Source organism: Rhinatrema bivittatum, chromosome 3 (genome assembly GCF_901001135.1).
Source record: "Rhinatrema bivittatum chromosome 3, aRhiBiv1.1, whole genome shotgun sequence".
NCBI classification, from domain to species: Eukaryota; Metazoa; Chordata; class Amphibia; order Gymnophiona; family Rhinatrematidae; genus Rhinatrema; species Rhinatrema bivittatum.
This window is the reverse complement of record NC_042617.1, coordinates 211,553,310-211,573,292: the sequence shown is the minus strand read 5'-3', so window position 1 is coordinate 211,573,292 and position 19,983 is coordinate 211,553,310. Positions and strand designations below refer to the sequence as shown.

General features: G+C 45.0%; 1 protein-coding gene across 2 annotated transcripts in view; it reads right to left on the bottom strand.

Annotated features, from left to right (window-relative positions):
• The window catches only part of AGPAT4 (1-acylglycerol-3-phosphate O-acyltransferase 4), a 502,489-nt gene extending 484,125 nt beyond the window's left edge, over nt 1-18,364 (bottom strand). For both annotated transcript variants that reach the window (XM_029594136.1, XM_029594144.1), the window contains exons 1-2: nt 18,189-18,364; nt 17,293-17,498 (exon numbers count right to left, since the gene is read on the bottom strand). The gene's annotated coding sequence lies outside the window, so the exon portion shown is untranslated. The remainder of the gene's footprint in view (nt 1-17,292; nt 17,499-18,188) is intronic.
• Between the last annotated feature and the right edge of the window lie 1,619 nt (nt 18,365-19,983).

The window sequence follows — 19,983 nt, the reverse complement described above, 5'->3', positions numbered from 1 at the left end:
CCAATAAGACTGATACTTTGATGCAACACAAACATTGCTGTCTGCTTCAACAGAAAGGCATAACAAGGAATTGGATTCAACAGCAATCAACAAGGACTAGTATGGGAAACTGATAAGCATGGGGGGTAACTGGGAATTGGATTGAAACAGTAACCAATGAGGACCCTGACTTTTATGGTCTGGGAAATAGATAATCATAGGGTATCCTTGCTGGGCAGACTGGATGGACCATTTGGTCCTTTTCTGCCATCATTTCTATGTTTCTTTGTTTATATAGCCAACTATCTTAAGAAGCTAGCCAACTAACTATAGCCAGCTAACTTTAGGACAGCTGTTTGACCCGACCAAACTTAGCTGTTTAAGTTAACCAACTGATTCTGAATATCGGAATTAACTGGTTAACTTAGCTGGCTAACTCTTCCCAGTTATGCCCCCGGAACGCCCCCAACTTATCTGGCTAAATTTTAGCCTTCTAACTTATTAGCTGGCTACAAGTTAGCCAAATAAAGGCTGAATATAGCTGCCATTTAGACATAACTTTCCAGTTATCTGTCTAAATGGCTTTTGATTATCAACCTCATGATGTATGTAATTATATTTTTGTTTTTATTGATTCACATTTTATTTATTTGTATGTTATTGTTTACAATTTTGTTTGTCAATGATTCTAATAGTTCTTATGAGGCCATTTATTGGAAAAGTTATCTGGCTAAAGTTAACCAGATAACTTGTCCTGTAAATTCAGCAGGATAAACTTCCAGAAACATATTCTTGCTTAAAATTATCCTGTTATATGTAGCCAGCTAACTTTAAAACCTTATGTGGCTGGATAACTTTCTTCTAAACCCAATATCTTTGAAGATATCGGGTTAAGTAGAACTATCAGTGTCACAAAAAAATAAAAATAAATAAAAGGGTCCGCAGTCCAAATGTCAATCTTCCCCAACTTACATATGGCCCTATCGGGCCCAGCATCCCACAGCCCCAAAACATGACCAATCCCACTTTCCCACCCCCCAACCTTTCCCCGGTTTTGATGAAAAATGTTCCAATCAGTACTCCCCTGGAATTTCATATCCCACCCCACCACAGTCACACAAGAAACAGGCTCACCCCTCCCCCCCATGTCCAAAACCCATCCCTGTCAGGAGTGAGGATATTCACTCATCCACTGCCGGCAGCTCCAGCACTGCTTCTGATAGGCAGCACTGGAAGTGTAAACATTTTTATCTGGCTAAATTATAGCCAATAAAAACTTATTCGGCTATAATTTAACCAGATAAATGGCTGAATATGTCGGTTTTGCCATTTAGACGGATAACTTTTAAGTTATCCATCTAAATGGCTTTTGAATATCAACCTCTATATTTTTAGTGTGTTCTTATTTATGCACAGTTTGTAAACTGCTTAGAATTGTGGATAGGCAGGTATAAATCATGGGGCCAATTTTCAAAAGAGCTAATTTAGGAGCCTAACTCCAAAGGACTTAAGTTCATAAATTAGCTCTTTTGAAAATTTATTAGGGCTGAGTTCCTAAATTTAGGATCCTAATTTCGTTAGGATCCTAAATTTAGGAGCCTACAAAATGGGTGGCTATGTGGCAGAGTTAGGGCAGGGAAACAAAGTTAGGAGCTTAGCACTGATTTTCATAACTAGGCGCCTAATTTAGGAGCCTAAATCTAAGCAAATAAATAGCAGGCCTAAATTTAGTCCCTAACTTTTAGAATCCTAAATTTATGTGAATTTTCAGCTGAAAACTTAGGAATCTAATTTAGAGGCCTACATTTAGGAGTTCAGCTTCTTTTGAATATCTGCCCCCATATAATTAAATAAATATAAATTATGTAAATAAGCTAAGAAAGAGAAAGTAACAAAACACATTGGACTAATTAACTAAAAAGAACCAGAAGACAGGCATCATAAGCTGATTGTGGTATGCAAGAACTTGCCATTCAAGGGATCATATGCATAGGGCCAAATGAGGAGGAAATGTTCACGAGTATTGTTTTTGGCTCCGTGTTTGCTTAATTTGTAAGTCTTTTGTACAACAGCTAATAATGATGGAGTCTCCTGTCAATAAAAGAAGTATGAATTTCAATACATTTCTTTTATTAAGTTTATTTGTATCCTTTGATTCGACAAACGAACAATCCTTGAACTTTCAAATGAGACCCATGTGATATAGTTGCAACCTGCAGTTGATGGAGTTACAAAGTTGGCTTTTCTCCTCTCATATTTACAAGTGGATGATTAATGCATCTTTGAAAAGCTGGGGCATACAACCTTGCTTACAAATGCACTATAAGAGTTTTGCGAGTTTCAGGAGCACAAGATCATGTCTTTGTTTGATATTTTCAGGGGGTATGCCATCTGGTTCTGTAGCTTTACCTGATAAAGCCTGCCTGATGACATACTTCATGGCAATGTAACCCTTATTTGGAGGGGTTTAGGTCTCAAGAGCACACAAACCTATTTATTTATTTATTTATTTAACATTTTCTATACCGACCTTCATGAAAAGATTCATATCAAACCAGTTTACATGGAACTTAGGGACTAACTAAATAACCATATAACAAGAAGGCCAAGGCATAGTTACATATAGCAAGGAGATTGAACTTGGGGGCTAGAGTAGCCAGGAAGTAGAAGGACAGCAAAAACTAGAAGTTAAATACATATGTATATACTGGGACTGGTCCGAGAGTCTAGTCAATTGGGCTGAGTCTGGTTGAGAAGTATGTTGACATTTTAGAAATTAAGGGAAGGCTTGGAGGAAAAGCCAAGTCTTAAGTTTTTTTCGGAAGGTTAGAAGGCAGGGTTCCAATCTTAGGTCAGTCGGCAAGTTGTTCCAAATGACGGGGCCCACTGTGGAGAATGCATGTTCTTTGGTGGAAGTTAGACGCGTGTATTTGTTCTCTTCCGGCATACGTTCAGCTAGCACTTACTCCATGCTTAACTCTCTACCCCAGGGTGGATTCTTTCTATAGGGGAAAGCTCTCACTTATGGACCAGACAGTGGTGTGTTATTCCCAGTGTGTTGCAAACAGCTGCATCCCAAGGGGTGAGATTCTGGGACAAACCAGGCAGGACCAGGCTCTGGATGTTAAAAATAAAGTTTACTGATTTTGCAACAATTAGTCTAATTTGTCCATAATATTGAAGTTACAGCTGAATGATGGTACTTATGTGTGCTTCTCTTTAGGTAAGTGTCCTTTATTTCAGGTGGTGGTGTTAAGAGCACAAAGCTCTCCCAGTGGCTAAACAGGAATCCTATTGGAGGGGTCCCCTCAAACACAGAAAAAAAACAGTCCTATCTGAATCCATCTCATTCTTGGGCATCCAGCCTGACCTGGTCCCCTAAGCAGAGATCCAATTGGGGGTCTCCCGATCTCGATTACTCTTCTTAGTTTTGTTGTGGGGGACTTCTCTTGCAGGAAAAGGCTCTAGAAAGAGGGGACCAGGCTATTCCACCTCTACATACCCATGGGGAGGGGCGAGTTAGAAAAACCTCCCCAGAAAGCAATTGTCCAAAATGCTTTCTTTAAGGAATAACTAGATACATCCTCAGCCATCAAAATCTCTCTCAGAAGAAGCTGTTGCCGGTCTTGCCACCTAGGGAGTAGAGTGGAGCTCAAGGGTCTTCAGTGTTCTGGATTGAGAGCCCAAAGGGGAATTCCAGCCTAAAATCTCTCTCTCTGTAACTAAGAGAAGATGGACCCTCTGGCAGGGAGTACATGATGAAGGAGCTCTTCAAACTTAATGAATGTGATGAGGCTGGGAGGCCTCACCAGCTAAAACTGACCAGACAGGATACTAAAAAGGCTGCACTAAATAGGATGAGGCATCAAATCCAAGCCCTCCAGGTTGGGAGGGTGTTATTTGTGATGTGGGTGGATCCTTGGGCTGGTGGCAGATGACCCCGCCCCCGGGGGAAGATCCTGAGAGGAACCACCGGTCAGGCTCAGAGTTGGAGACAGACACACACTAGATCTTTTATTAAACTGAATAGTGAACCACCAGAGGGGGCAGTAGTGAGCTGAAAGAGCTCGGCTGGGTTGTAGTCCCTCAGGCACTGGAACAGCAATCCCAGGATGGCTGAGCTGTAGAGAAACTGAATATAGTGAGTAGGCAGAGAATGCAGAGTTCAGGAACAGAACCTTGATGGTAACACTCACACAATAGTCTCTTGAAGCAGCCTAGGGGCTGGAATGAAGTAGGCCCTCGAGGAGCGAGTTCCTGGTTCCAGGGAAAGCTCCGAGGGTAACTCACTGGTGTTGTAGGCAGCGGTGACATCCTGGCAGAAGTTGTATTCAGTAGCAGGTCCGGGAACGTGGGCCCTTGTGGAGAGAGTACCAGTTCCAGACTGCAACCTGAAAAGTAAGACAGAGAGCGAGGCCCCCAAGGAGCGGGTACCCCTGGTAAAGTCCGAGGAGGCAGAGTAGCAAGGTATGCGGAGAGTGAATCCCATCTGCAGCGATACCTGGAGGAAGCTAGGTAAACGTATGAACCTTAACCTAAACCTTAACCTTTGCTAACTCGAATAGCTAGCAAAACGAAAGACCTTAAGTATCCATGAGGATGACGTCATCTCAGGGGGACGCCCCAGTTGGTACTCGAGTCGGGGTCGCACTGCGCCCGCAGGCTTCAGAAGAACATGGCAGAAGGCAGCGTCTAGCCAGTCCGGGGGATGCCGGAGAACAGCAAGATGACGCCTCGGTAGCCAAACGTCCATCAACCAAAGAGGGAGTCGCAAATGAGGTAAGGTGGGTGGAGTGGAGACGTCGGGCAGCGACGGTCGCAACAGAGGGGCAGAGAGGAATGAAAGGGCTCATAGATCTAAAGGTTCTAAACAAGGACCTAGGGCCATCTAGTGGCTGACCCAAGCGGGTGCCACACCAAGATGGTGGTATGTCCAGCTCAACCTGTATGGTTCATTGACAGATTTCATTCAGAGCCTCAGCAGACATAGATGAGAACTGAAATGTTCTGTCCAGGATTTCAGTCTTGTCAGGATTTTAGCAACATCTGCTGAATGAAAGGTTGCACTATGGTTTGATATAGGACTATAAATGCTCAGAGACCTTGATAGAAAAGTTTCATGTTGTATTTATCTGTTGCTTCCTGTGGTTTTCTTACTTTACCCTTCCTCCTATTGTTTTCATTTGGCATAGTCAGTTTTGAATTTCATGCTTGACTTGAAGGTAGCAAGCCTTCTTTCCTGGGGCTTTGTCAGCAATGTAAGCATTGTGAAGTACGTGTATCTTGTCTAGAACTTGAGCTCTCTCTCTCATTTTCATCCATCCAGTGCTGACATTTCCTATTAATGAAGACAAAATCCTCAGCATTTGCAGAGTAGGTCACATTGTGAAATTTGCTCCATGCCATTTCACAGTCCGCACAGCTCCAGAGATTTGACTTCCCAGATACAGCCACTTTATGTAAAAACTCATCCTGAGTTTTTAGATCTTTAAGTTTAATGGTGCTTAACTTCCTTGATGATTTCTGTCTGTGATGTTGCTTTTTCGACTGAACATGGAATAACATCTGGCTTCTGATTAGTCTGTAATTGGACTAGCAATTTGCATCTCTCATATAGTGTAGAATCTACACTGTACACTGTAGATGATCTTTATATCTATATCTGACAATGGTATAACTCAAAAGATGTCACTGTTTCGAGCAGGGGTGCAGTCAGGTAGTCTTGTACTTGTTTAGCTGCTGATACATGGTTATAATGCCCCTTTTCGCACCAGCAGCACCCCCTGACCGCAGGCTCCTCTAACATAATTCCTGGCACTGTGCTGCATGCAGTGGCTCTGATACGAACTAGACTGCAGTTCCTGAGCTTTTATATAGGACCTGCTTTCAAGAATTCTGTGGGAGCCAGCTGATGACATCACCACTCTCCCTGGATATAAGGGAATTCAGTGCAGTGAACCAGAGCCTCAGCAACAGGTCCTTCTAGGTGTTGACTTTGCTCCTGATCCTGATCTTGACTCCTGTCCCTGCTGGTCTTCTTGTCTACTTTCTAGTTCCTGCCTCCACTCCAGTCCTGTCCTTACCTGCCCTGCTCTGTTCCTGCTTGACCTGCTTATCCATGTCTCATTGCTGATTTGGCCAATCTTTGGTGTTGCTCTGCCTTAACTCTGCCAGCCTTGATCATAGCCTGCCTTCATCTCTGCCAGTTCTGACCATCAGGGGTGGTTCAAGGCAATCTGCTGCCTGAGGTGAGGTGAGGTGAGGGTGCCCCCCCTCCCCCAGGCATAGCACAGGTCAAATCACTGAGACCACCAAGGCAAAGTGGAAGGTTCCCACTTGAAGTCTGGCCCTTTTGGTGATTAGAAATGCTAGAAAGGAAGGACGCAATGTTAAGGTTCCCAGAGAAGTGGCAGAGCTTCAGTGATAAAATTCCTAGGAAGCTGACAACCTTGCCATATGCCTGGGAATCCTACCCCCTGCCTCCCACTCTTCCCTGCATCTGCCCCCAGAGATGTGGGAGATGGATGAATGGTGGGGGGGTCTGGTGTTCGGTGTACTCCCTCAGGCCAGTGCCCAAGGTGAACCTTACAGTCTTGAGCCAATTATTGCCCCCCCCCCAGCCCTTCTTCCACACAATTAAATATTATACATTTATTTTACAATTTTATATTAACCACTTCCCTAACTCAGAAAGGGAGATTTTACAAAAAAAAAAAAAAAAGGACATTCAAAATATAGTCTTCTGAGATAAAAACATCACAACATGTATATTACAATTATATGCATTGCTGTGGTATCAACCAGAAAACCCTGGAAAAAAGCAACACATACACTTGGAATGCATATTGTATTAGCCTATTGTAAAGCATTTTGGGTATAGGCTTGGCCCTCAGAAAACTATGAGTAAACAAATTTACAATTACAATATTAATCTCATTTGGGTGGGCACAAGTTTAACATAGGTGGGCTGAAAGCACATAGGTCTGAGACCTGCTTGTTGATAAACAATTCCTTATAATGCATCCTACAATCGGTTTCTAAGTAGAGAAACTAAATGATTTTACCTCCGTTACTAGCATTTAAAATTCCTTATTAATCTGTATTAATTTTGTATGCATTGCAGTTTATATCATGTAAAAAGCAAAGAACACACAAATATTTGATCCAATTATATAATAAAACAAATGTATTTTTTTCATGAATCCTCTTTCCAGAAAGGCAGAGATCATCAAAACCACAATATAATACCAATAATCATAATAGTTGTAAGAACGGGTGCAGAGCAGAACTAGGACAGTTCACATTACAACCCAACATGAAAAAAAATATATATTCAAATTTTGGTGTGAAACCCTCCACTGCTTTTATGACATAACACAAACTCCTGCAAAAAAAAAAAAAAAAGACATCTAGAAAATTGCCATATCATACAATCACAGCACTGGTTCTCAGGACTCAAATAGCAGCAAGCTTATGGAAAACCAGCAATGCAAATATACGCCACCTACTGGGTAACAGAACAAGGTGAAGTGCTACAAATCCCGATAGAGCAGCCTCATGCTAGCAAAACAAAGACTGACCCTAACCCAATACAGAAATAAGGGACTACAAATTCAAAATGCCTATAATCTAACTGAACCATCTGAAATCATTACTTGCTACTCCATGAACGAACTCAATATGAACCTTTCTAAAGAACTAGCACCTCTTTCTTTCTAACCCACCCCAAATAAATGTATCAGTAACATCTTCTCTAAACTTTCTTCTTTACATCCCTCTAGCACCTTTCATTATAATTGCTCCCTCAACCCTATCCCTTCGTATCTCTCCTTCACTTGGCCACCTCAGCCAATGTATATGTATTTTGCCTAAATTGTGTCTTATGCCTAAATTGTATGAAATATGAACACATCAAATGAATATAATTGGTTCCTCTAATATTTATGTCATGATGTGATCTTGACTTGGAGTGCCGGTATATAAAATGGCTACATAAATAAATAAATACAAATAAATTAGAAACAGAAACATGCAGACAAAAAACCTAAATAGAAAGCCTAAGAAACCAGACTTTACATTGTAACATAGTAATGACGGCAGAAAAAGACCAAAATGGTCCATCCAGTCTGCCCAGCAAGCTTCCCAAGGTAGCAACCGCCGCTCCGTGCAGGTCACCCCCATGTTTCTCTTAAGGGTAGTAACTGCCTCTCCGTGCCGGTTTAGTTTTTTTTATTTATTCCCATCCTCTAGCCTTTTAGGGATCCACAGTGTTTATCCCATGGCCCTTTGAAATCCTTCACAGTTTTAGTCATCACCACTTCCTCTGGAAGGGCATTCCAGGCATCCACCACCCTCTCTGTGAAGAAATATTTCCTGACATTGCTTCTAAGTCTTCCTCCCTGGAGTTCCAAATCGTGACCCCTAGTGGAACCCTAAAGAAAATAGCAAAATACAAAAATGTAAGAAATACACATTCCCAAAGATGGCATATTCCCAATTGCTAAAATCTCAAAATACATTTTTTTACCTTTGTCGTCTGATCTTTTTATTTTTCTAATCAGTTGTACCCAGTCTTTTTTTCCACTTTCCACTTGTTGGTCTTTTTCTAAGTCTTTTTTCAAGGTCACTCTTCTTTTTCTGCTTCTTCTCTCTCCTCCTGTCTTCTTCCCTCACACACACACACACACATACAAGCTAATGCTTTTTCCTAGAGACACACACCAGCTTTAACTCCCACATGTTCTCTTACACATACAAGCTCTCACAAATACCCCCAGGCTCCCATTCTTAAACATGCAGGCATCCAGTGTCCTCTCTCCATCACAGAGACAGAAGCACACATATATACACACACATGCGCCCAGCTCCCATTCTCACCTCCCCCAGGCTCCTCCTCTCACATACACACAGCCCTAGGCTCCCACCTTTACACACAGCCCCAGGCTCTCACTCTCACTCACACACACACACACACTCCCACTCATCACCCCCCAGGCTCTCTCACACCCCCCACCAGGCTCCCGCTCACTCCCCAGGAACCCACTTTCACTCACACACCCTCCAAGCTCCCACTCTCACACCCATACACACTCCCCAGGCTCCCACTCTCACATCCCCCCCCAGCTCCCACTCTCACACACACAGGGCCTCTTCTTTGGCCACAAACAACCCCTTCTGCTCCACGGGGATGTGATCCCATGATGGCCTTGCTCTATCTGGCATCTTCCGGTGGCCCTGATTGGGTGAGCCACAGGAACATTTTCCTGTTGGTGGGGAGTACGAATCCCACCAGCATTATTTTCCTGCACTGTGAGGACTTCTTCATGTTAATGGGGAATGGGAACCTCCCCAGCATCATTTTTCTGTGCCGCCACAGGTCTTCTTTACAATGAGGCGGCCACTGCAGGGTTTTTTTTTTGGAGGGGGAACAATTGCCCTTGCACCTAAAACTTTGCTGCCTGAGACAGCCACCTCAACCTGCCTCATTATAGAACCACCCCTGCTGACCATGGCCTACTTTTGTCTCTGCCAAACCTGACCTTGGTCCATTCCTCAGCTCTGCCTAGTCTCGGTCTGCCCTGACCGCAGCCTGCAATACCTCAGCTGGCGCCTGTCAGTCTGGTTTGTGTTTGCATGAACCGTTATAACAATCCGACAGTGGCACAAGGGCTCACCTCTTTGAAGCGTGACAATGGTATTATCAATGGCAAGATTTTGTTCAATGCATTTGGAAAGAACTAGAAATCCATGTACATTGGCTTTGCTATGAGAGTACATTAAAGCCAAGTTTGAGATTGAAGTCGCCTGTGACTATCAATTTTTTGTTATGAAAGATGACTGTTATGGCTGTGTTCAGTTGTTCATAGAAGGACCCAAAAAACAACAAGGTAGGCGATCCAGTGAAGCCGTGAGGAAATAACAAAATGGTGGATGCCACAAGAGAGTCTTTTTCAATATTTAATCATGGAGACGTAAAATATCATGTACAAGTGCCCTTGTACATGATATTTTACATCTCCATGATTAAATATTGAAAAAGACTCTCTTGTGGCATCCACCATTCAGTTGTTTATAGAAGGCATGAGTCATGATAGGGGGTAGGCACTGAAGAATGTGGCAATAACTACCCTTGGAGATATTTATACAGAGACATTAATCTGTCATTCATTTCTTTTAAAAGTTTATTCAAGTTATATACCAGAGACGAACAAATGGCAAAACCCACTCCAGAAATCTGTGTGATGAGGGCAGATATGAGATGGGGGTTTTGGATGGGGTTAAGTGGGTGGAAAGATGAGAGAGCAAGTTAATTTATGTGGCAAGTAAAAGGTGGCATGAGTGCCTGTATGGGTAGGGGGGGATTGAATGTCATTTTCCTCATTCAAATAAAATGATCACTTTATATAAGGCACAGGGAAGCAATATAGTTTATCAAGGGCCACAAACCAACCTGGACTTCAGGATAACCAACATATGCAAATTAATCTGGGTTTTGGGCTTTCCTGAAAACTGGACTGGGGTGTGACACTTGAGGACTAGAATTTCCTGTCACCACTAAATGGAACTCCTTTACTTTTTGAAAATGTACAAGCAAATATTGGACATATGTTAAAAGATATACAATGAGACTGAATTAGCACAAGGTTAAAAGTTGTAAGCAGCAGCAATAATCATTAAGGTCTCATCTCTAGCAACTGTCTATTTGTACAACATCCATATACATTTAGAATTCATATACCCTAGGCCTTTTGGCTAAGAGCAAGTGTAGTGAGAAATATGGGGTTTTGTCCCAAGGACTGTCCTCCTTGGCCTTTTGTTGGAAATTAAATACTGTTGAATATGGGGTTTAATGCTCTGCCCCGAACCCCATTTGGGTTATGATGACATGATGACCTCCTGATTGGCTCAACAAGAGCTAGGTATTCTAGCTGGGAGCTCTGTAAAGGCTTGTGTAACTCCTGGGCTAGTGTCTCATCAAAGGACCCCAAGAACCACACCTCAAATAGGGCTTAAGATGTTACTTATCCTCTAATGATGTGAAGCCAATCTGAAAGTCCAAGATTCCTTGTTGGGGGAAGATTATATTCTAGATCCTGAGCGTTGTTTAAATCTAAAACATTCAAGAAGAATCTTAAGACTTTCCTTTTTCACAAAGTCTACATTAATAATTTAATTCAACAATCTAAGGTCAATCAATACTACCAGACTCATGCAAGAGAGATACTGAATTAACATCTGGCATCAGCCATTGTAGCAGCAATGTGAACATAATTAACAATGCAAGAAGTCCATTCCAAAGATGAATAAATACCAAGACTATTACCTTCCTCCTTTTCCCTTTATTTCCTTGTCCTCCCTTTTTCACCACCAACCTCTCCCCCTTCCCTTCATCTCTCCCACTGTTACTTTATGCAACTATGTTTTAATTGTATATTCGTTTGATTTCTGTAAACAGTTATGATGGCTGCACCGAATGACGGTATATAAAACTGAACAAATAAACAAATAAATAAAATAATCAAGCCTTAAAGTCTTCTGTAAACAGCATCAATAATCACATTGCTGTAAACAGCAGTAATAAGCACACTGGAAGCTGATCTGGTTTCCAACTTAACTTATACTGATTGAGAATGGAAATCAATGAAAAAAAAAGTTCTTTACAGTTCTTATTTACAAATCCATTTTTACATTTCAAATCTTCAAAACATTTGTGGGCTTAGACCTCCAATAATTGTATTCTGATGCTAAAGTCACTTTATTTATTTACAGCAATTTATAGTCCACCACGTTACCAGCACTTCTATTCACAACACATATTCAACAATATTATATCACCTCTTTAATTCTATTTCTGTCTAATCTCGAGGGTAGTGTAATGATTGGCATGGAATTGAGCCGTTTGAGCTGTGGTGTAGTTGACGTAGCCTCGAAGATAAACCTATGAAGCCTATATCAGCAGCCTGCAAACATGCCTGGTAGTGGGATAGTCTGGAACTTCACCTATACCAGCCACCTCCTCCACAAGTTGAGCCATTGGGTTCTGGCAGCCGACAGAACATAAGCAGTGTTGTTCCAGAGGTAGACCCTTGGGCCGAGGTAGGGTTGACACAACCCGGGAGGGAGGGATCTTACAGGTCCGCACCGTCGGCAGGTGAAGAGGGCTGATGGACAGAGGCCGGCTGGCGCTTCATCAATACCAGCCCTCGTTCCCCGCGGGGTGAACCTTTGGGTGCCGGGGCTGGCTAGACTTAGGTGGGCCTCTGTCAGTCATCGTCGATGGAAGGATTGAGGTCAGCCCAGAGGGAGCAACAGGAGAGAGTGACAGTGTGTACTGGTTGATGCGGAGTCCCTAAGAAACGGGCGCCAATAGAACCAAAATCAGACAAGGGGCACCCAATCAAGAACAGGCCGAAGCCTGAATAGGCCAGGTCTAGGACGTAGACTGAAGAAGCGTCATAGAGCAAGCTGGAGTCAGGGCTGGCAGTAATCTGGAAGCGGTGGCAATCAAGGCTGATGTCTAGACGAGGAGAGAGTCAAGAGCGAAGTCAGGCAATGCAAAGGTCTGGGTCTGGAGAGAGGCAACGGAGTAATAAGGCAAAGCCGAGGTCTGGGCTCGGAGAGAGGCAGCGGAGTAGTCAGACGATGCAGAGATCCAGGCTTGGAGAGAGAGTCAACGGCGTGGTCAGGTGAAGCAGAGTCAAAAGTCCATGAAGGCAATCCGAGGAAGGGTTGAAGATCAGGAACGAGGAAATCAGGAACGGGAACCAGGAACATGGAGAATCACAAGGAGGCAACGAGTACTCGACCAGCAAGGAGACCTGTTGCAAAGGCAATCTTAGGAATCAGAGTCCGGGCTTAAATACCGGAGCTCCGCTGACGTCATCATCTGGAGCCGCGGCTCGATTCCCACCGCGGGACCTACTTAAGCCTTAGAGATGCGCACGCCTAGGGAGGGGTGCGGCGCTGAGAGGTGGCGTCTCTCCGCAGGCCACGTGGAGAGGCCCGACGCGGAGCACCAGGATCCGTAGCTGAGCCGGAGGCACCAGGGGCGGCCCAAGGATGGAGCTGGTGGCCTACCACCACCAGGTGTGAGGGACCAGGCACTGGATTCACTTGAGAGAGGTAAGGGGGCTGAGCCGCGGCCGGCACGCATAACAGGCAGGTCCTTAGGGCGGAGGAGAAAGCAAGAGTCCAAGGGCACACCAGGGTCCGGACAGGCAAGCTGGAGATAAGGAGAAGGCCAAGGATCGGGGCAGACAGTGGGAAAACATGGTCAGGTCCAAGCAGAAGGCAAATGTGGTCAGGTCAAAAGCAAGAAGTCAATACCAGAAGATCAGGCTGCAATGGATGAAGACACACAAAGGTACTGGACAAGACTAGGAAAAGGGATGAGGTGCGCGCATAGGTTTTGAAAATCTACCCCTATATGAATAACAGTTCAACATGTATTCCTACAATTATCAAAATTGATAACAATAATAATGAGCACAAGGATTATAAGTACTTAATTAAATAAGATACAAGAGAATATATATATATATATATATAATTTAATTTCATCTCTAAATCTGCACTTCCCTGGATCAGTTCCCTGCAATCTACCTGTGTCACTCTGTCAGGAAACAGCACCACTGGGGTAAGATATCTGGCAAGTATCTAGCTTTCATCTGTGCCGGTGTGCTTGTTTCTTGATTTTATGTTTTCTGTTCCTTTGTTCCTACTAAGAGGACCACTCTCCCCTCCTCTATCTACTAATTAATCATACTGGTATTAACAGTCATGTTTCTTTTCCCACACTTTCCAGTCCATAACCTGTTATTAACCAGGGAGACTTGAGGAAAGCCACTGCTTATTCCTAGGAATAAGCAGTGGCTTATTCCTAGGAATTGCAGTGGCAATCCAGGTACTTGTGACCTGGATTGCCACTGTTGGAAACCTGGATACTGGGCTTGATAGACCCTTCGTCTGACCCAGTATGGAAGTTCTTATGTTCTGCTGGAAGCAAATGCAAGCCAAAGAAGGTGCTGTGTTTGAAGTCCCTGTGATGGTTTGTGGACCCTTGGCCCAAGTTGAGAGTTGTTACCACCTGTGGGGAGGAGCCCCACATGTCCACAGCGTCAGGAGGTGAGGTCAGGCACAGTGGAGAGCTCTGGAGAGGTCCCGAGGAGCGGGGTAAGAGACACAGCAAGGAGGGATCCCCACAGTAAGTAGGCAGGCTGGAGATCAGTACCTGGGCAGGGACCTCCGAAGGGGGTGGCGCTAGACAGGCCCATGGAGCGGGAAGCGTGAGACAGGACATGCAGGAGGTATTCCGTAGAGGCAACCCCGAGGGGCGGAGCTGCGCCGCGAAGGAGGTACTGATGTGGTGACGTAGGTTAACCCGCGTAGTGGGTAAGCCCGAGTCAGGTCTCCAGATGATGACATAGACCAGCCCGAGGAGCGGGAGGTGCCAGTAGTGACCGGTGGTAGAATCAAGGGTACTGCCCCAAGGAGCGGGGAAGCACAATGGTCCCTGGTATAGAACGTAGGCACTGCCCCGAGGAATGGGGAAGCACAGACAGTCTGTATAGAATGTAGGCACTGCTCCGAGGAGCGGGGAAGCACAGACGTTCTCTGTATAGAAGGTAGGCACTGTCCCGAGGAGTGGTGAAGGTGTTCCCAGAGGCGGCCCCGAGGAGCGGGGAGCCAACAAGGTAGGACTTCTGGAAGGCGCAGGGCCAGCCTGAGGAGTGGAGGAAGCCAGGAGACCAAGTCACCGAAGAGCACGCATACTGGCCCCCAAGGAGCGGGTACCAGATAGGGTCCAGAGTCCAAGTAGGGTCTGCTAGCATCACCACAGGTCCAATGGAGACAGGAGCTCGTAGAGTAGCGATGGAACTTGTAGCCAAGTCGGCTAGCTGGGGGTGAAGGCGGAGCTTAAGAACCCTGATCCAATGACATCATCAATCAGGGACGCCCCTGAGGTTCCCGCTGTAAAAGCTTCAAAAGAGGGCCCGGTGGCGCACGTGCATGCCTAGGAAGGCCCGGAGTCGGCATTGGTGTTGGCGGTGTCCCGACCGCCACGAGGAACCATGGGGTACGTGGCGGCAGAGACTAGCCCCGCCGAACAGCCCGGAGAGGGAAGCAGGACGGTGCGGGACGTGAGTAGACGCGGTCGCAGCCGTCTACCACCAACGGTCATAACAGTCCCACCTTCCATCAGTGAAAAAATTTGCCCTCCAGTGCCACCGATGTGGTGTTTCAGTCCCAGGCCCCCCACAGGGTTTATTATAACAAGAATACAAATGGGAGAATATCAGTGGGGGAAAAAAGACATTTTTCTGGGTAAATATCACAGTATATTTTGTTGGATTTTTAAAATTCGGTCTTTATTTTTGTCTGTTCTGTTTAGTTATTTTTTCTTTAGGGTCTTTATTTTTTCCTTTTGTTTTTCTGTCCTCTTTCCTTTCAAGCATGATCTCCACCTTTTCCTGCTTCATACACTCCCTCCAGGGCCAGGCATTCTCTCCTACTTCCCTTTCTCTCCCTCCAGCCACCACTTCTTCCTCCTAGCACATTTTCCCTCTTCTGCCTTCCCTTGCACTACACTTCGTGACAGGAATGCCCACATTTTTTTCCAGCCCTGATCATCATACCTGGGAATTTTTGAGCGGGGGAGGGGGCAGGTACAGTGAGGCAACTCACTTTCTCTCTTCCCTCCCCAAACAAACAAACAGGCATTCTTTCTTTCTTCATTTTTAAATTTTCTTTTAAGACAGAGGGATGATGTGTAAGGGAAGGAAAGGGCATGTGAATGAGGGAAGGAAGGGGAGTGAGTGAGAGGAAAGAGGGGGGGTGGAGGCGAAATAGGAATTCAAAAGGGGATATGAAAGAGAGGAGAGAGGGGGAGGCTGAGAGGGAGTTTGAAAGGAGATGTGAGAGAGCCCTTTTCGAATTCCACTCATTCATCGCTTCTCTTCCCTCTTTCACATCCTCTTTTGAACTCCCATTTCACCTCCACCCCCCTTTCCTCTCACTCACACTCCTTCCTTCCCCTCATTCACACCCCCTTTCCTTCCTTTATGCTGCTCCCTCTGTCACTCACCCCCTTCTCTCACATCCACTCCCTTCCCACTATAGTCGAGACTCGAGCCGGCTTACCTAGTGCCTGCCATGCTAGCCACCAACTTTAGAGAAAAAAGCAGTGAAGCAATCAGGTTGTGTCACTGTCGATTGCTTTGCACTGTGCAGGCTCATTTGCTTTGTTTACCACTACAGTACGGGAACACAGCAGAGTGGGAAGATTCAATGCAAAACGGAAGCTCATGTGACCAGACAGGCTGGCTCACCAGGGCATGCCCGATCTCCCCGATAGGCCATTTCCCCCCCCTGGCAGCAGCACATGTGACATGGGCCAGAAGTTAAAGGAGCTGAGAGGAAACAGAGTGATGCACGACATAGTAAAAGTAGCACCTGCGCCCTCTGGAAAATGTATGGTCCTGCCCGGAGAGCAGTTAATTTGTCTAATTCTTTTTTTTATACTTCATCTAGCTATGCCTTTTTCCCCTCCCGCTCCCCATCCCCCCTTTCCCATGCCCCCTACCCCTACCCTCCCTCCCTCCCCATACCCTGCCCCCTGCCTATCCTCCCCCACCGCCCCCCCCCCCTTCCTCCCCCCCCCCCCCCATTATCATTGCTCCTTTGGCCCTCTTTGTATTCTGATTTTTGGGGCTGTTATTAATGTGTTATTGTTATATTGTTATATTGTTTCATTGTATTTCCCGCCTGAGTTCTTTGTAAACCGGCATGATGTGCTTCACGAATGTCGGTAAATAAAAGTTAATAAAATAAATAAATAAATATCCGGAGTCTCCGGGCTCAATCTGGAGAGTTTCCAGGTATGTTGATAATCTCTCACACACTCCCCCCCCCCCCCCCCACCACATTCATCTCTCCCCACCCATTCCACCCCAACACAATCATCTCTTTCACCCCCACTGGCCCCTGCACTGTCATCATCTCTTTCTTATCCCCTTTGTTCAATCATCTCCCTCTCCCCCCATTCCCTAACACAATAAACTCTCTCACCCCCACCTAGAACAACCTTAATCTTTCCTCCACTCCACTTTGAACAATCATCTTTCCATTCCCCCCCCCCCCCAATGTCCACTCCCCTGGTGCATTAATCTCTCTCCAACTCCCCTGGCCTCTTGGTGGAATCATCATTGTTCCTCCATCTCCTCTCGCACAATCATCTTCCCTCCCCCTACTTCTTTGGCTGCTGGCATAATCATTTGTACCTTCCCCATGTGACCCCCTCTCGTAAGCACATACCTCTTTGCTGTGAGATTTACATCAGCTTGCAGTCAGCAGTATTTGGATGACGTAGCGCTTCTTACACGCTTGCTGCTGACTTCTTCTCTTCAGGCTTCCCTCTGCAGTTAGAACTATACAGGGCCCAGTAGGCCTTGCATGACTGCAGGGCCCTGTGATTTCAGCTCAGTGTTGCCCGGTAGTTATGAAAGAACAAGCACGCTTTGCTGAAACAACAAGCCCAAAATACATGAGATTTTAACTACTTTTATTAGAAAGTATTTATACACAGAAAGCATATCAGGCACAATGCCTGGATCATCCAACCACTTCACCCAAAATCATTAAAACAAGTTGCAGGTCAAAGCAACCTGCATAGACTCCGTCCTTTCTGCCACATCCCTCCACCCCGTTATAGAAATTCCCATATTGGTTTTTGGTCATCTCCTAATTCCCTATCCACCCACAAACACCAACTTTTTCACAGACCAGGACTGGACATGTGGGGGAGGGGTGTCTGCTTTTCAGTTGCCTCCTCAGCTCCTTATTTATTATTGTTATATATAAATCAGGATATCACATCAGTTTACATTCATGTACTGTAGGTATTTCTCTATCCCCAGAGGGCTTACAATCTAAATTTTTATACCTGAGGCAATTGAGGGTAAAGTGACTTGCCCAAGGTCACAAGGAGCAACAGCAGGACTCAAACCCTGGTCTCCTGGTTCATAGGCCACTGCTCTAACCACTAGGCTATTCTTCCTCCCTCACATGCTGCCTTCCTCTCTTTTCCCATCTGTTCCTTGTGCCACCACTATTTCTCTTCTTTCTCCTCTGTACCCTGTGCCCTTCTGTTTTTATCACTTATCCCTCCTTTTTCCCCCTCCTCTGCAGCTTAAGCAGCTCTTGGCCCTCACCTTTCCTAAGGCAGAGGACATTTGCAGCTAGGCTGCCTGAGGTGCAGAAGTTAGAGCAGCTGGTAGCTGTTGCTGGGAAGTCCGAGCTATGGCCCCATTCCCTAATCCCATGCTTCTGGGCACAGCACTAGAGAGGAGGCAGGGCCATAAGCAAGCAGCTACTGAGAACTGTGCTTGCTGAGGTCCCTCCCTCTTTCCTCACAGTTTCCAGTCACAGCACCACAGAGAGGGCTGCAGTTCAGCTCAGCTTTCTGATGTACTGTTGGTTCTGCTTGTTGAACAGCAGCCAATCAGAAGAGACAGGAATAGCAAGGCAAGAGTTATGCCCATCAAGCCCCCCAAAAAAGCAAGTAGGAAAAAAAAAAAGCCCAAAAGTAAGCTACTGTGAGTTGCAAAAAACAAACAAACCCCAAACTCGAGGTAAATAAACAAGATTGGTAACATTGTTTCAGCTGCAGAGGGAAAACCCAAAAGAAAGCAGCAGCAGCTTGCATGCTGATGACTCCTTGACTCCTACTGGCTGGAGGACTTAAAGCAGGAGATGCCCATTCTTCTCTGAGGGCTGTAGTGCTGGCCCACCCCCTCTTCTTTCTGACAGCAGCTGGTTGATTAAGGGGGCGGGTTAAAGGGAAAGGTTAAAGATGATGTCAAGCTGGGGGAAGCAGTTCAGAGTTTCGGCAGCCTGGGGTGGGAGCATAGCTTTACTTTATCTGTAACTGGTGTCAGCAGTATGCTACCTGAGGCAAAGGATGAAATGGACCTCCCATTTGCCCTTCCCCCCTCCTGCCATGGCACCCAAAAGGGATATGCTGTCCCAAGAGACAAGCCCTCACTAACTCATCATATAAAACAAAATTTAAATTCTGCTGTCACTTCAGTAACAGCCACAGAGACACTTTTCACTGCCTGAAACTTTGAAAAGTAACATAAAAGTCTGCAAAAAAAGACACTCTGAATCTACATAGCAAACCTGCCAAACCATAGCACACTAACCCCCAGAATCAAAACAGCAGCAACTGTACCTGGGAAGGGGTAGCACTGCAAATATTACTGTAGGTCCTAGAACCCTAATATACCTCCTATTGGAAAAACAGGACAAGTCAGACACTACACATTAACAGAATCCCTCACCTCAGTCACATGCACAGAGCACAAACTGACTCTAACCTAATACAAAATAAAGGGCCACAAATTAAAAATAGACAACTGCAGACAAAAACTGAAATCAAAATCTTGACAAGCTTGACTCCACATGCAATGCAACACTGAGCAAAAGAAACAGAAATACATTTCCTCCTGAAATGAATACAAAAAATATAGGACATAACGTCACAAATCTGAAAATAAAATAAAAGACTTCTCACACAAAAATAAGCAGGAAAAACTGGATAATCCTCAAGGAAAGAAGGCAAAGCAGCAGTTATAGGAGTACAATAATTTGCATCCTGCAGTCAGAGTAGAACATTAAGATAACGAGAAAAATATTAAACAGTAGATGAACTTTCTGATTGTCTTCATTATTTCTGAATTTTCCTTTAACTATGAGTAGGGCCATTTTTAAACCTTTTTACCCAGGCAAACAGCTATTTACCTGGAGGGGAGGGGGAGGGGGGGGGTGAGAGAGCAATTCATTTTGAAAACTCGCTTGCAGGTTCCCATGAGCAGTATCAAAACTGCCATGTTAAAGTATTACTTTGGCAACACATGTAGAAATTGCCATCCTCATGCTTCTTGACACAAGAAAGTCAGAGCTGAGAGGAGAGGAAAAAAAAAAACCACACAGGAAACAGGGCAC